Here is a 17,079-nt window from a genome sequence, read left to right as displayed (position 1 = left end):
CTGTTTAAAAATGTCTTGACGGGACAGACAGAACTCTTTTACAAAGAGAAGGGGAGAGGGAAATTCTGTTGCAAAGAAGACATTAGCTTGATTCACCTGACTTACATGGAGAGCTGTTGGCTCCAGCCATTTAGTCATTCTTGAAGTTTGAATTCTTGGATGATGGGCAGGAACTTACAAAATCACGTAAATGGAAATCAAGCCTTAAGAGCTACAGAGCTGGGAGCAGTATAGTTTCTTCTAAAGAGCACTGGCTTCTCTTCCCACTTCTTTCTCCAGCCTGCCGGGTGAACTTGAAGTTTAACCTCTCTGAAACTTAATTTCCTCATCTGTAATCCCTGCCCTGCTCATCTCACCAGTGTGTGGTGAGACAGAAAAACTATCTGTAGGGAGGAAGGTGTAAGATTGGTTTCATTTTCTTCTGTGCCAGAAGGATAGGCCTTGAGAGTAATGAGAAAGCGACGTCTTTAACTGACCTTTACTCTGACATCTTTTATTTTTGTCCTATGTGATCCTCAAAGTGCAAGTTCTGGATGTCTGATCTTAGATAGGACCCCTGTTAAGCAAATGAACAATTGTTTAAAGAATTCTACTTAGAATATCAAAATATTGTATAAAAGCTTGGTACTGATATGGACCCATGTGCCCTGAGGCATTAGGAATAGGAATTGAGTCTTAATGTAAATAACGAGAGCCAGCAGACATTTACTTAGTGTTGTCTCTGTGTAAAGTTCTGTGATAGGTGCTCTGGAGAGTTGACAGGAAGCGTAAGGTTCAAGCCCTACACTCAAAGAATCTGTGATCTAGTTGGAAACAAGATACGTAATTCATGAAAGGTTTCACAATGCAAATGATAAATAACCTAAGGTAATTTTTTAATTTTTTTTTTTATTTTTTAAGTTTATATATTTATTTTGAGAAAGGGGGGAGGGGCAGCGAGAGGGGGTTACAGAAAATCTCAAGCAGGCTCTGCACTGTCAGCACAGAGCCCGATCCAGGGCTCGAACTCACAAAACTGTGAGATCATGACCTGAACTGAAACCAAGAGCTGGATGCTTAACCAACTGAGCCTCCCAGGTGCCCCCCTAAAATAAGTTTTTTTTAAAAGAAGCAACCCACAATACTACCTGACTAATCACTAAATGAATCTTGCTCAGTACAGCCAGCAAATTGTCCCAGTATTATTTATTGAAGAGTCTGTCTTTTGTCCACTGTTTGTTAATGCCATTTCTTTCATGTGCCAGGTTTATTTATATACATGAATCTGTTTCCAGGCTCCCAATTCTGCTCCTTTGTTTTATTTGTCTATCTGTGGGCTAATACCACATTTTTAACTATGACAAGATGTAATGTCTTTAAGTCATGTTGAGGTTTGAGGATACCCAATAAAAAGCATCCTTCCTCCCCCTGATATGTGGAGCCACTTTAGAGGGGATATACAAAAGACAGAGTAATAGAAGTCAAAATGTCAGTTTCATTACTGAAAAAGCCTTTTGGAAAATGTGGATTCAGATCTAAAATAAAAAGGGTTTGCAAAAACATCACTCAATGTTTATTTTTGAGAGAGAGACAGAGAGACAGAGAGCACAAGCGGGGGAGGGGCAACACAGCACAAGCGGGGGAGAGAGAGGGAAACACAGAATCAGAAGCAGGCTCCAGGCTCCAAGCTGTCAGCACTGAGCCCGATGCGGGGCTCAAACCCACAAACTGTGAGATCATGACCTGAGCTGAAATCGGAAGCTTAACCAACTGAGCCACCCAGGCGCCCCCATCACTCAATTTAAAAAAAAAAAATTTTTTAACGTTTATTTATTTTTGAGACAGAGAGACAGAGCATGAATGGGGGAGGGTCAGAGAGAGTGGGAGACACAGAATCTGAAGCAGGCTCCAGGCTCTGAGCTGTCAGCACAGAGCCCAACGCAGGGCTTGAACTCACGGACCGCGAGGTCATGACCTGAGCCGAAGTCGGACGCTTAACCGACTGAGCCACCCAGGCGCCCCTCTCATCACTCAAAATAAAACTTCCCCTCACAGTTGCATCGTGAACTGGAGAACCCCAGGCTTTCCTCACAGAGGCAGGCCCTTGACCACTCTGCAGAGAGCAGTCACAGACTCCTATAGGAAACCAGATGGGGCTAAGCCAAGAGTACCCAAGTTTTACTTTTCCCTCTAAATTCACCCATCAGAAAAGGCCCTTCTCCTCGAAGAGAGAGAGAATGGAGAGAGGCCAGAAGTGCTACACCTAAATCATGTTCCTTCATAGCAAGGGAAAAGGAAGATACCCCCAACTTTCTTGATATCTGATAGGGTGAGGCTCCTACTTACAGTTCTTCAAAACTTTTGGTTTTTCTTAAGAATTGTATTTGCATGATTTGATACTATGATACCAAATCTTCCTTACTGTGAACTTGGTATCTCTTCATATGTTTTCTTTCCTTTTTTTTTTTGAAATGTTTCTTTATTATTTTTGAGAGAGAGAGAGAGTGCGCGCATGAGCAGGGGAAGGGCAGAGGATCTGAAGTCAGCTCCACGCTGACAGCAGAGAGCCCAGTGCGGGGCTCGAACCCACAAACGTCGAGACCATGAATGACCCAAGCCAAAGTTGGGTGCCCAGCTGACTGAGCCACCCAGGCGCCCCTTCCTGTTTTTTTTTTAATCTTTATTTTTGAGAGAGAGAGAGAGTGTGTGAGCAGGGGAGGAACAGAAAGAGAGGGAGACACAGAATCTAAAGCAGGCTCCAGGCTCTGAGCAGTCGGCACAGAACCCGATGTGGGGCTCAAACTCATGAACCACGAGATCATGACCTGAGCCGAAGTCAGACAGTTAACTGACTGAGCCACCCAGGAGCCCCCCGCCACCCTTTCTGTTTTTTAAAAATACCTCAATGAAGGTTTAAAATTTTCTTCGTAAGATCTTATACATCTTTTATTAGGTAGCTTACCACTTTGGTTGCAATTATAAATTTTTCATTATAGCATCTAACTTTTTTGTGGCTAATACACAGGAATACCACTGATTTTTATATTTTGAGAGTGTGTACAGCAACCTTGGTAACATTAATTCTAGTAGTTTGTCTTAGATTCTCTTAGATTTTCTATGTATACAATCAGTGTTTTAGTGAATGACGGCATTGTTTCTTCCTTCCAGTTTTTACTTATGTTGCTTTTTCTTGGCTTCCATTTTATTATGGAAGAGGAACAGTGACAGTGAATACTCTTGTCTTATTCCTGACTTTACAGAGAATGCTTCTAACTTTTCACCATTAAGTACTGTATTTATTGCACGTTTGGATAGATAGCCTTTATTTGCGAAAGGAAGTTTCTCTCTATTCCTAGCGCAACTAAGAGTTGTTTTTTTAATCACGAAGGTATGTGGTTTGGGGGTTTTGTTCTCATTTTTTTATTGTCTGACAATCCCCATCACCTGTTTCACCCATCCTCCTCTCACCTCCCTTCTGGTGACCATCAGTTTGTTCTCTTATGGTTGAGGGTGTTTCAAGGGCGCCTGGGTGGCTTAGTCAGTTAAGTGTCTGACTTTTGATTTCAGCTCAGGTCATGATCTTGCAGTTCACGAGACTGAGCTCGATTGAACTCCGCTTCAGGCTCTGTGCTGACAGCCCAGAGCCTGCTTGGGATTCTGTCTCTCCCTCTGTCTCTGCCCCTCCCTTGCTCACGTGCTCGCTCTCTCTCTCTCTCTCGAAATAGATAAACTTAAAAAAAAAGTGTTTCTTGGTTTGTCTCTCTTATTTTTCCTTCGTGCATTTGTTTTGTTTCTTAAATTCCACATGTGAGTGAAATCATATGGTATTTGTTTTCCTCTGACTTATTTCGCTTAGTGTAATATATTCTAGCTGCGTCTACCTCATTGCAAATGGCAAGATTTCGTTCTTTTTTATGGCCAAATAGTATTCTATTGTGTGTTTGTGTGTGTGTACTGAGTGTGTGTTTTTAATTTTATCAAATGCTTATTCTGAATCTATTGAGATAACACTATATTTGTTCTCCTTGTGTTAATTAGTGTTAATGCGTTTTCTAATGTTAAGCCATCTTTGCCTGCTGGGATGTACTCTATCTGGTCGTCATGTATTATTTTTTCCTATATTTGTTACACTCATTTTGCTAATTTTTAGAATGTCTACCTCTGTGAACTGAGGTGAGGCTAGCCTAGAATTTTTCTTTCTCACAGAATAATCCTTGTCTGATTGGGTAACAAGGTTTTAATAGCCTTATAAAATAAATGAAGGATCTTTCCCTTCTTTTGTATTCTCTGGAACAGTTTATATAAGGTAAAAAAATCATCTATACGGCGAAGGTCTGATAGAACTTAGCAAAAACCTTTGTTGAGAGAGGAGGGTGCAGATTTTTAACTACTGATTTAGTGATTATGGGTCCATATATGTTCTATGTTTCCAATTCCTCATGAACTCACTCTAGTCTGATCTCCAGGGCAGTCGGTAGACGGAAACTCCTTTTATCTAGGTAGATATCTGCCGAACTCTGTGTTACAGAAAGGTCACTTTTCTGTCCTTATGCTGTTCCGTGACTGGCATTTAGCCTTGCTTGAAGCTTTCTCTTTTCTTGGCTTCCTCGACGCTAACTACCCTCCCCTGGTTTTCCTCCCTTCAGCTGCTCTTTCTCTGATTGTCATGTTCCTCCTCCTCTACTTGATCGTTAAAAATGGAGCACTCCGTGGCCCCATCTTAGGTCTTCCTCTCTTTTTTTCTCTCTACTCTCTTCTCATGTGATCTCATCCATTCCCTCAGCTTTGAAAATCGTCTATGCACATATGACCCCCAGAGTTACATTTTCATCCAGACTCTCTCCTGACAACTGTGTGTAGCCAGAGATCGACTTGACACCCCCCCCCCCCCCCCCACCGCAACCCCCTGTAGAGCATCACAGGCGCCTCAGCCTGGACATACCTATAAGTGCCCTTCGTCTCTCTTCCTGTCAGCAAATGCTCACATCAGGGCATGATCCTTGATTCCCCTCGCACCAGATCTAGTCTGATTCATCAGCAGACCCTGTCATCTCTCCCTGCAAAGTGTATATCGAATCCGACCACTGCCCCCCGTGTCTACTACGACCACCCCAGTCCAGGGCACCACCTTCTCTTGCCCGACACTGCACCAGTCCAGTTTTTCTCCCTAACTTCACTCTTGTCCTGCCTCTCTTCATTCCCCACAGTAGCCAGAGTGGCCTTTTTACATTTCAGCTGTATCTTAATTCCTCCCTGCTCTCAGTGGCTAAAATAAAATTCAGGCTCTTTTCCGTGGTCTTCCTGCCCCCTGCCTCCCCACTGCCTCCTCTGACACCACTCTCCCCTCCTCTCACAGACGGTCGCTGTCTGGCCTGTCTTGTTACATGAACAAGTTCTTTTCTGACCCGCTGCTCCTCTTCCTTCTACCACCGTTCTCATCTACCCCCTCATGTGGAGGGGACAGTCTTAGAAAAGGCACAGTAGCTTTATCGGCAAAGGACAGACCACCTTGGCTGTCATACATGCTCACATTAGGAACAGAGAGCTTATATAATTTGGGAACCCTTTTCAAGAAAAAGAATACAAAACTACAAATACAAAATTAGAAAAAATGTAAATACTTGGGGCGCCTGGGTGTCTCAGTCGGTTGGGTGTCCGACTTTGGCTCAGGTCATGATCTCGCGGTCCGTGAGTTCGAGCTCCGCGTCGGGCTCTGTGCTGACAGCTCGGAGCCTGGAGCCTGCTTCGGATTCTGTGTCTCCCTCTCTCTCTGCCCCTCCTCTGCTCATGCTCTGTCTCTCTCTCTCTGTCTCAAAAATAAATAAAAACATTAGAAAAAGAAAAAGAAAAAATGTAAATACTTAAAATGAAAAACAAAATGGCAACAAATTACTGGAACTTGAGAGATTGGATTCCTTTCTTCTGAGATCTCGTTAGAGAGAGATGTTCATATAGAAATGCTTCCACATTGCAACCCGCCTGCCCTTCCCCTCCTAAAACACTGACATTTCCAGCGATTCTCACTTCTAAGGTACAGAGAAAATAAATGACTTTCCAAACGTGGTTGACCCATGAACTTATAGCAATAAAACTAGAATCTGGGTCTCCTGGCACTGATGTAGTGAACCCGTTGAGCCCTAAACTCACACATTTCTGCAGTGCCCCTCTGTGCCAACATTCACATTAACGCTGAATGAGTAGCAGGTACCCTTTTATGGTGCTGTCATGAAGAATGGGCTACAAGGTAGATCCGAAGTACCACCACATGAGCGCTACCGAATAATTCCAAGCAAAAACCACCACAGGAAGCCAGCCTGGAAGTTACAAATGCAAACAAAGCTGGAGCGAGCACTTTTAGCCTCTGAGGAAATCTGAGAATTTCTGAGAGCGACCGTGGACTGAGGACTTCCCTCCCAGGCCTGTGCTCCTTAGGGCAGAGGGTAAAAAAACTCACACTCCCGAGGGAGCCTCTTACATCTTTTGTAAAAGAAAACACTTCCATTTTCTGTGCGGTTGTTACCATTCACAGACTGGTCCCTGCGGAAGCAGATTTGCTGTGTGCGCTTTTGGTGTCGAGGATTCCAAACTGGCGGAGGAGGGTCGGTGAGGCCGCTGACTCCCTCCTCATGGTAGGCTTCAAAGCCGTGTGACGGCTTGTTTGTTTGTTTTTTAAAAAGACAACGTTATGAAAATTTCCTGGGTGACGTGATTTTTCTCTTCCGCGTTACAGGATTCTGATCTAATATCAAAAGCAGCTACCTGCTTCATCCTAAAACTGACGTGTTTTCCTCATGAGAGGGTTAGGTGGAGCACAGTCTGAGTGCATTATGCTAGGTCTTACCAAAAGGAGCCGCAATTTTCTCATCCTCAGATCACCAACCCCATTGTAACTGCCAAGCAACACAACTTTGAAAAGTAGACGTTCAAGTCACAGGTTGTGCTCTTGAGTATTTTGGTTAAAAGCCACCAGCATGCCATTTAAACATACCGTCTTACTTTTGCTACCGACTGCCAAGTCCAAGGTTCAAATTGACATGCACACGCTCAGCTGATGCGAGTGCTGAATTACGGTCGGGGAAGAATGTCGATGGAAGCTGCTACTTGACGCCTGCCAGTAAGACGATAAGTTGCAAACCGAGTTGGAGAGATTATGTGCTGTGGTTGTTGTGAACGGGCTGTGTGATGGGGCCCCGGCCTTCAGGTCCCGGGACAGACTATGTCTCTCCTCTGTTCTCTCACCCCTTCTCCCCTGACCTCCAGATAGACCACGCTCATTTCTGACCTCAGTTCTTTACTCAGACAAGTTCCCACTGCCTAGAAGAGCCTGCCCTTGCCTCCGCTCTGCCCAAATGTTGCTGTCTCACTTTAAGATCCAGCTCACATCCTGCGTCATTCATTCATTCACTCTACAGGCACAGTGGCAGATACCGAGATAAATATATATTCCCTCAAGAGCATAGGTTCACTTCTCCCACCAAGTCTTAGCCACTAGGCTCTTGAGCAGCTGGAGGGTGGGGACTGTGTCTCCCTCATCCTGATATCAGCCTGCTATCAGGGAAGCCTAAAATTATGTGAGTAAACGAACTAGCCATCGTCTTATTCTATTCATGGAATATACTCCTTGAACATTCGGAGGAAGTCATTGGCTTCCTTGTGGGGACTGTGGGTGAGACCTGAGACCTGAACAAGCCTTCACTAATGAGACAGCATTTAGGGGACCTGGAGCCCAAGAAGGATTTGGACGTGTGAAGGTTGGGGAATAGGATCGGGCAGGTCAAGGAAAGAGTTGCCCAGTTATACCGAGCCTGGAAAGACTATGGGTCGGAATACCGACCCCACCACTTACCGTCTTTGTAATTTCAAACAAGTTTAAGCCGTCAGCTTATATTTATCTGTAAGATGGAGTCAGTAGTGCCTGCCTGACAGAGTTGCTGCGAGGATTAAATATATAAAGTCTAGCATACTGCCTCGCACACAGCAGTGGTCACTAAGTGGTAGCGGTCATTATAAAAAAGTAGTGGATAATTGAGTCACAGTTTTTATCTACACCGTAAAACGTTAATCCATTCTTTGTTAGAGGTGTTTCGTTTTTCCTTTAAAATCTACAAATAGGTATAGAAAATGGTTCCCGGCTCACATTTTATAATAGCGGCTCATGCCAGCTTGTATGTTAATGCTGCAAAATAATCATCTTCCCCCGCTTGCTTTCCTTAAGTCCTTTATAAAAGTCCTTCTGAAGCCATCGAGATAAATACCCTACAAATCTGTCTGCCTACCTACTTTTTCTGGTACCTGCCTTCTTAGGTACCTCTCACATGGAGTTAGAAGTTACGAATAGTAAATCTCTTATTTGCATAATGTTCCATGTTTTTATTTAAGGTTGCTAGAACCCTGTGGGGGAGGCAGGCCAAAGCTGATGAGCACTATTTCACAGATCAGAAAACCGAACCTTAGAAACGTGGAGTGGTCTGCCAAGGTCACATGCTCCTAAGTGATGGGGGTAAGGCCAGAAACCCAGATATCTGACTCCAAGTCCCTTGTTCTTTTCACCACACCGTGCCGCCCCGTCTTCGTCAGTGGCCATTCTCCTTCTCTGCCCTTTCCCAGCTCTCCTATCTCTGCATCATTTAATTTCTAGCGCCTATTACCTTCCACAGGGAAATCCACCAAAGTCAAGTCCAGACATGCACACGCCACAATATGGAGGCAGTGGGTTCTGGTGAAAACATTCTTTGTAGCTTATCCTGCCCCATTTACTCAGAGAGGTAGGAAACTAAGAGTCATAAAACTTGGTGAAGAATGTGAGAACTTAAGACCAAAAGAAACAAAATGATTATATGTTTCAAATCTACTAATGAAGAAACAAGAAAACTGATGGAAGCACATGGGTTGGCCTAAACCATAACCTTTGCCCCCAGTGTTTGCCTTCCTCCAATTTCACGTTCTGTTTTCAGAATAAGACATGATAAAAGCAGGATTTCAAAGCCATCTGTCCTGCTTCATATGTGGAATTTTTTATCCTAAGTTTAATTTTTCTCCACTATAAAGCTTAAACCAGCAGCTTCATACAGGGCAGTGTGATACAGCGGAAGGAGCACTGGGGCTGGGAATCAAAATGTGGTCTCCAGCTTCAGCTCTATCACTTAATTTCCATAAGTTGTTTTTGAGTATCACTTTTTTAAATGGAGTTAATAGCACCAGGCTTATTTCCCAAACGTAGTTGTATGGAGCAAATGACATCATGTCTGAGCGATTTATAAACTCAAAAGAACTATGCAAAGTATTATTAAGTAGGATTTAGGCCTTTAACAATTCAGTAACTGTCTCCTCTGCATATAGCACTATTCAAGAGACCAAACAGATTCAAAAGTGTAAGACAGTTCCTGCCTTGCTTGGATGACAGTTGTTTAGTTTATAATCTAAATGAGTAGATAAGACAAACTAATATTTTGAAGGACATGACTCACAAAATTTTCCTATGCATTGTGCACTCTGGTGGTCACGTGGGACCTGGAGCCTGGCACCCAGCCTCAGTGGACAGGCTGTTAACCCATGGAGGTCAATCTTGGACTGAGTTGGTTGATGTTTTAGGACCAAGTGTACCTTTTTTATAGAGACCGCATCAAATTTCAGCGATGTATTGAAGATGGGACACTGAAGAGGAGTATCCTTAGCTGTTGCGCAGCTTCCTGGAATGTTTTTGCAGATTCCTTCTAGCACTTAATGAAGTGACTTAGGAAGGAACAAGGAGTGGCTTTATGCATGGTCATCTCACTTAAGCGGCATAAATCTCTAGATGGTGTTTCTGCTGACCTGTTTTCTTGCCTCGTCTTCCATTCCTTTTCATAAATAGAGAGAATCAAGCTGAACAGCTTTTTAAATAAATAAATAAATAGATGCATAGATAGATAGATCGATAGATAAATAACAGACGAGTGAATGAACGAACTTTGGCACATTTTCAGGAAATGCTTTTTAAAGTAAACTCAGGATAATGAAAATCAAGACCAAGTGAGCCAGTCTATTTTCTTTAAAAAGTTTTTTTTAATGTTTATTTTTTTTGAGAGAGAGAACAAGCGAGTGAGCCTGAGCCGGAGAGAGAGGGAGACACAGAATTTGAGGCAGGCTCCAGGTTCTGAGCTATCAGCACAGAGCCCGATGTGGGGCTCAATCCCACGAACTGTGAGATCGTGACCTGAGCCGAAGTTGGCCTCCCAACTAATGGAGCCACCCAGGCACCCCTTTTTTTTTTTAATTTTTTTAACGTTTATTTTTGAGAGAGAGAGAGATAGCAGTCTACTTTCTTTAAAATCCAAGGGTAACAACATAATAGTTTAGCTTTTAAGCCAAACTATCCACTTTGAAAATGGAGCAGTCCAACGTTAACATTTTTTTAAAAGCCGCACTCTTTAAAAATCAACGTGTCCTCTTTGCTTCCTTCCATCACGCTTATGCTGAATTCAGAACTAGTTTTTGGCAGGTGACTCCCAAGGGACTTAAAAAAACATGTTGTCTAGCTGATGTTAGTTTTTAAATTTAGATCAAATGACATTGTCTTTGAAGTCTCAAGAGTACCACTTAAGGTAGATGGGCCCACCTTTCAGAATATATCCTTAATATGAAAAGTGAAGTCTGGTCAAAAATAAATGAAAACGAAAGTTTTATTGGAGTTATTTACTCTAAGATAGCAATTGTAGAAGGAACCTTGACAAGTCGTCTCATTGCCTCTCGACAGGAACACACAAGGCATATGGGTATCTGTAGTATTTTAAAAGACCTTGGGGGACCAGGCTTCTTCCATAACTCATTCCAGAGTTTAAACACCCTCGCTTCAGGAAATTCTTCCCTATATTTAACTTACAGGCCCCCTCCTGCGGTTAACACCCATTTCCGCTTTTTTCTGTCTCCAGTCAGGATGGAGAACAGCTGGCCAACATCCTTTGTGTGCTAACCCTCCGTCAGAGACAGAAAGTCATTTGGGTATCCCTGGGCTTCTTTTCTCAGCCGCCAGCAAACAAGTCTTTGAACCAGATTGGAATCTTGTTTTTTATTTGTGTTGTTTATTTCTGTTAATTCCTCCCGAATAGAAAATAATACGTGCTCTCAATGAATCAAATTTGGAAGATATAAAAATATACAGAAGGGGGAAACAATAGCTCTACGATCTAGGGACAAAAACCATTGTTAAGTTTGTCGGTTTTCTATGTATTTCTTATATATTTGAGATCCTGTCATCTATATCAGCACTGTCCAGTAGAAATACAGGCTGAGAAGGGTGCCTGAGTGGCTCAGTCAGTTGAGCATCTGACTTCTGTTCAGGTCATGATTCACAGTTTATGGGTTTGAGCCCCACATTGGGCTTTGCGCTGACAGTATGGGGCCTGCTTTGGATTCTCTGTCTCCCTCTCTCTGCCGCTCCTGCGTGCGCACACGCTCTCTCTCTCTCTCTCTCTCAAAACTAAAGAAATACAGTCTGAGCCACATATGTAAATTTAAATTTTCTGGCAGCCTTTATTATAAAAAGGTAAAAAGAAATAGGTAAATTAAGTTTAATAATGTATTTAAAATTTGTTAATGTTTATTTATTTTTGAGAGACAGAGACAGAGCACGAGCAGGGGAGGGGCAGAGAGAGAGGGAGACACAGAATCCAAAGCAGGCTCGAGGCTCTGAGCTGTCAGCACAGAGCCCGACATGGGGCTCGAACTCACTGACCGCGAGATCGTGACCTGAGTTGAAGTCGGACGCCCAACCGACTGAGCCACCCAGGCGCCTCGATGATATATTTTATTTAATCCCAATAAAAACCAATTATAACTCGTCAACATGTAATCAGTATTTTTTAATTATTAATAAAATATTTGACGTTCCTTTTTCCATGCTAAGCCTTCTGAAACCAGCGTATGTTTTATACTTCGAGCACATCTCAAAGCCAGCTAGCCGCGTGGCAGGTACCCAGTAACCGTTAGCTAGCGTTGGGCAGTCTGTACAGTCGTATATATCTGCTTTTTTGTACATCGCATCTTAAGCCTTTTATCAATGCCATTTAAAACTTTTTAGCATCGGGGCGCCTGGGTGGCTCAGTCGGTTGAGCGTCCGACTTCAGCTCAGGTCACGATCTCACGGTCCGTGGGCTCGAGCCCCGCGCCGGGCTCTGGGCTGATGGCTCGGAGCCTGGAGCCTGCTTCCCATTCTGTGTCTCCCTCTCTCTCTGCCCCTCCCCTGTTCATGCTCTGTCTCTCTGTCTCAAAAATAAATAAAACGTTAAAAAAAAATTTTTTAATAAAAATTAAAAAAAATAATAATAAAACTTTTTAGCATCATTTTAATGGCTGCATAATGTCTTCTCATTTAGATTTACTGTAACTGTATCTTTAGATAGTTTGGTTTTTCACGTTATAAGTAATCCTGTAGTGTTCTTTTTTTTTTACCTGCTTTTTTACATGAACAGAATGTTTCTCAACACTTTGCCAAAAGAAAAGCCATAAGCTATTCCTTTTGAGTACAACTAATTAAATCCATTTATTCATAAAACAAACACATTCCCTTAATACCCATTTTTTACTACGTTAGACCGGAAAGTGAAGGAGTAGATTTCAAGAAATAGAAGACTAGGTCCCTCCTTTGCAGTGTTTACAAGACTTGGCTCCATAGTTGGACTGCAGACATACTGTATTTTATTCTGCTTTATCCTGCCCTTCATTTCTTACTCTTCCCCCCTATACACGCACACACAGACGGATTAACTCCCCCTTATGCTTCAAGGCACCAATCAAATATAGCCTCCTGTGATGAGTCCTCCAGATGATAACTTGCTCCCTCCTCCATTACAATGTATGAAGTGTATATTGTGCACAAAGCACCATGGTGTTAATTGGTTAACTCTCTCCATCTTCTCTCTTACATTGGGAACTCTTTATTGATAGAAACCTTATTTTATACACTTCTTTATTTCCAGAGCCTAGCAGACTGCCAGGCAGTGAATGTGGATGTCAATTATGTCTACTAAAATATGTGTAGCAATACAAGTGATCATATTAAACATCAGTTGGATAGTAAAATTCAAGTACTGAGGCTGTTCAAAGAGATCACACTAAACTGACATGGTTAAAGAAGGCTTATTGAAGGAGATAGGAGTTAAATTGGACTTTGGAAGATGGGTATATTTAAATGAATGGAGGGAAAGAATTAGCAGAAAAGCCACCTATCTATCCCGTACTAAGAAGTCAGTGTTTTTTGGGAGGGACCCATCGGCATGTGCCAAGTATCAGCAGACAAACATCCTTCTAGATCTAAAGCACTGGGTTAGGTTTCAAGAAGACTGTAGAGCTATGGTCTTTGCCCACCAAAAGTTTGACAAGAGTTTGCAGCATTAAAAATGACCTCCGACTACTTCATTATGACCTTCGAATTTAAACTCAATTTAGATGCAATTCCCTGTGTTTTAAGTTTGGAGTTTAACATTAAAGATCATTTTATATGATGCTTTGTCAACAATTCTGTTAGTGGCTGGCGATATATAGTAAGCAGTGTCATTATAGCTAATGTCAAACGACTGTTACTGCAAACCAGGCAGCCTTCCAAAGCATTTTGAATATATTACTTAGTTAACTCATTTAACTCTCACAATGGCCCCATGAATTAGGACCCACTGTCCTCCCTCGTCTTACAAATGAGGAAACTGAGGCACAGAGAGGTTAAAATAACAATGACACAGCCATCAAGTGGAGGACCTAAAACTTGGCCCCAAGCAGAATAGCTTTGCGGCCCCACTTTATTACTCAGTACAGCCTCTCTTATAACTATGTTAAGAATAAAAATGTTTTATACACGGGATTATTTAGCATCTTGTGATTCCAGAAAAGGAATGCTGTTATTATAACCCTCTCCTGGTTTTCTTTTTTCCCTTCTGACTGCTCCTTCTTGTCACATTTGCAGGCTCCCTCTTCCTCTACCTCGTCATAAAAACTGGAGCCCCTCAAGGTTCGGTCCTAAGCCCTCTTTTCTCTCATTTCATTCTCGAATCCAAGGCGATCTTGTCCACAACCATCTTTTTAATATCACCCACTCTAAAATGAAGCACAAGTGTAAATCTTCAGCCCGGATCTCTTTTCGGATATTAGACCTCTATTCAGATTGCCCCCTGGATGTTTTCACAGCACATTCTGTGTGCCTGTGTTTTTTCCTTCCTGCCTTCCAACCCAACCACCATAAGCCTCGTGGTCTCCCAGTGCTGTTTTCAGCAAATGGAATCTCTAGAAAACCATGCATAATCCTTGGTTCCTCCCTTTCTCTCATCCCCATATCTAATCTTAGCAGCCCCTGCTGATCTCCCCTAATATGTCTACTTGTCTATGTCCTCGTATTTCCATTCTGGTCCGAGCCTCCATCATCTCTCACCTGTACTGCTGCAGAGCCTGTGGTCCCCTAGCATCGACTCGGGGCCCCCTCCAGTCTACTCTCGAACTTCAGCCAGAGTGCACTTTCCAAAATACAAGTCAATCAATCGATTAATAAATCTCTCTTTCTCTTCACCACCTTCCCCACACCACACCCCCCCACCACAAATATCCCTAGCCTAAAACACTTTCACGACTTAAAGAGAAAATTCTAGACATGGCCTATGGGTTTCTGCATGGTCTAGACTTTGTTTTCCTCTCCAGCTTTATATTCTACCATTCTGCTCTTCACTTCACGACCTTTTGAGTCCTCCTTGTTCTCTCTCCTTTTGCCTGGAAGATGCTGTCACCTCTGACCCATTCTTCACCTGGTGAACAATTTTACTAACCCTTCAGTTCTTGGCCTTTTCTGGGTCGGTTCTGTTACCAGCTCTCTTAGCCCATGTCCTCTCCTGCACGGCATGTGTCAGAGGTTATCATTTTACGTTTTTGTCATTATTCTGTGGCAGTCTCTGTCCTCTCCCATAGTGGTGTAACCTCCACAAAAACAGGAACTGCGGCCTTATTTTCCACCATTATTATATCCCCAGTGTTTCGTGCATAATAGACACTCAATATATATTTGAATTAGGGAGTAAATCACTTCATTTGTTACATGCATACAGTTTCATACTGTACCTCTTTTAGTAGCACAGAGGACTACAAAAGATAAGGCTTCCAAGATGCTATTCCTGGAGCCCCACAGTCTCACACTGTGTGATGACCCTGTGACGGCTAAGTGTAATTCAAGCACTTCAGATGAAGGCCTCCAGCATCTTGGGAAATGGTGGCAGAGCTACTCGTTTGTCTTTTAAAACAGCAAACAACTAAATCCCCATGGTTCAGCTCATGTCAGAACTTATTAGAATGTGGTGGTTCCGCTTTCGCAGTATCTCGCAAAGACTTAAATTCACAGATTCTGCCATTGGCCTCTGGAGTCTAAAACCGCCTTTAGCTCGCTTTGCAGGTCTACCTTTGAAATTCGGAAAGCATCCTCCGACCAAAGTTTTCGTTTGTCGAGTTCTCTCTGAGGTTGGGCTCTGTGACACTGCTGTTCCTCTGGTGTCCCTGGCAGAGGTACAGCTACTTTTCTTCCTTTTTTTTCTTTCCCCCTAATTTTCAGCATGAACACTTGATAAGCTCCCATGTCTCAACTGTTGGCCAGACACTCCAAGGGGTCCCCTGGTGTCATCCCTGCCATCTCTGTTTCTACGGTCCTTATAATGTTTGTTGCCTGACTGTAATTTTAATACATTAATTTGTATGACGATTTCTCACAATGAGAGCTGATGGGTGAAGTGGTTGACTTGACTCCTCCTGGGACCCCTCTCTGTCTCCCTGAAGGATCACCCTCTATTCCCTGAGCCCAGGGAGCTCAGGCTTGGGACTGAACTGGCCTCCAGATGGGCTCCTGCCTGTGGGCACCCTCTGAGCCTCTGTCCGCTGTCCTGTGCTGAGGCCTCCCTTTCCCAAGCTAGGCCCCGTTGTCCTGATGGCCAGGCCCTCAGTCAGATCACATAGCCCCGGGAAATGGACTTCTTCAGCTCGCTCGTTTTACCCTTTGCCTGTGGAACTTTCTCTTTCACAAATAATTCATCTTTCCATCAGCCCTTAGTTTAAATAAAATCTAAAGGCTTCCTTGTTCGGTTATACCTTTTTAAACTTTGTGTTTTTATTTAGTCAGATTTTGGCAGGGAACCTTCCAAGCTGAGCCCAGGGGAAAGGTGACCATTGGCACAGGTTTCAGCCTCTGCTTTTGGCCCAAGATTGTTTCTATTTTTATTTTGTTTCTTGTTTCTCTTAACATCCAGGGCAAAGATTAACCACTTTTACTTATCTGGTAATGGTGAGAGGCCTTTAGACTGCTTGCCTGTGGTCAGGGGACTCCGTGCTTAGAAATGTTGACCCCCAGCCACCCCCCAGGAGGTTAAGAGCTAACTGTTACATTTGGCTTTTGCAAAACGAGGTTCTTTGCTTCCACTCGATCTGAGAGAGAGCAAGGAGAAGGACGGATCCCAACTTCTGCGGGGTTTTGAAAAAGGATAGTAGTCTAATTTATGGAGGTTGTTTTTTAAAAAAAACTAACTCTATGTCATAATTCTGTAGCTGCCAAAAGACGTAATTCTACCTCAGCTTCGCCTTGGCAACCTTCTTTTGGCACTCTGCAGCCCTGTCGTTGCTCTGCATTATTTAAGCAGTAATCTTTAAGAAGGTGAGAAACTATTATTGCTTTTTAGCACAGTTGACATGCTATTGGCACAGAGCAGTACCAAAGCTTCAAACATTTCTAATGGCCGTAAACCAACTTAAACACCTCCGTGCAGAGGCCTCACTGCCGTGAGGTCATAGCTTGCTGCAAGGGGAGAAAGAAGATCGAATGTTGTTTAAAAGTGGGTCTTTTTTTTTTTTTTTTTCTTTTTTTCTTTTTAAGTATTCTTATTCCACCGCGTTGTAGCTGTAGACTTTGGCCAGGATCCAGACAATCAAGATTTAGCATTTTGACCAGCTGTGATCTAGTAATGTTCCTCAGAGGAAACATTCTGTAGGAGGGAAAGACACATATTTGAGACGGTGAAGTGTGCTCTCTCCCAGTACCTTTATGGGATGGGACCTGGTTGTAGACAGATAAAACAAGGACAAGTGAATCTGGAGGAGAACAGGGAA

The 17,079-nt window shown here is 43.0% G+C and overlaps 1 protein-coding gene across 4 annotated transcripts in view; it reads left to right on the top strand.

Moving 5' to 3' along the window:
• The window catches only part of UVRAG (UV radiation resistance associated), a 297,841-nt gene that overhangs the window by 266,504 nt on the left and 14,258 nt on the right, over positions 1-17,079 (top strand). The window lies entirely within an intron of this gene.

This window comes from Leopardus geoffroyi, chromosome D1 (genome assembly GCF_018350155.1).
Source record: "Leopardus geoffroyi isolate Oge1 chromosome D1, O.geoffroyi_Oge1_pat1.0, whole genome shotgun sequence".
In the NCBI taxonomy this organism is placed as follows: Eukaryota; Metazoa; Chordata; class Mammalia; order Carnivora; family Felidae; genus Leopardus; species Leopardus geoffroyi.
Note: the sequence above shows the minus strand (reverse complement) of the source record. Positions and strands in the feature narration are given on the sequence as shown.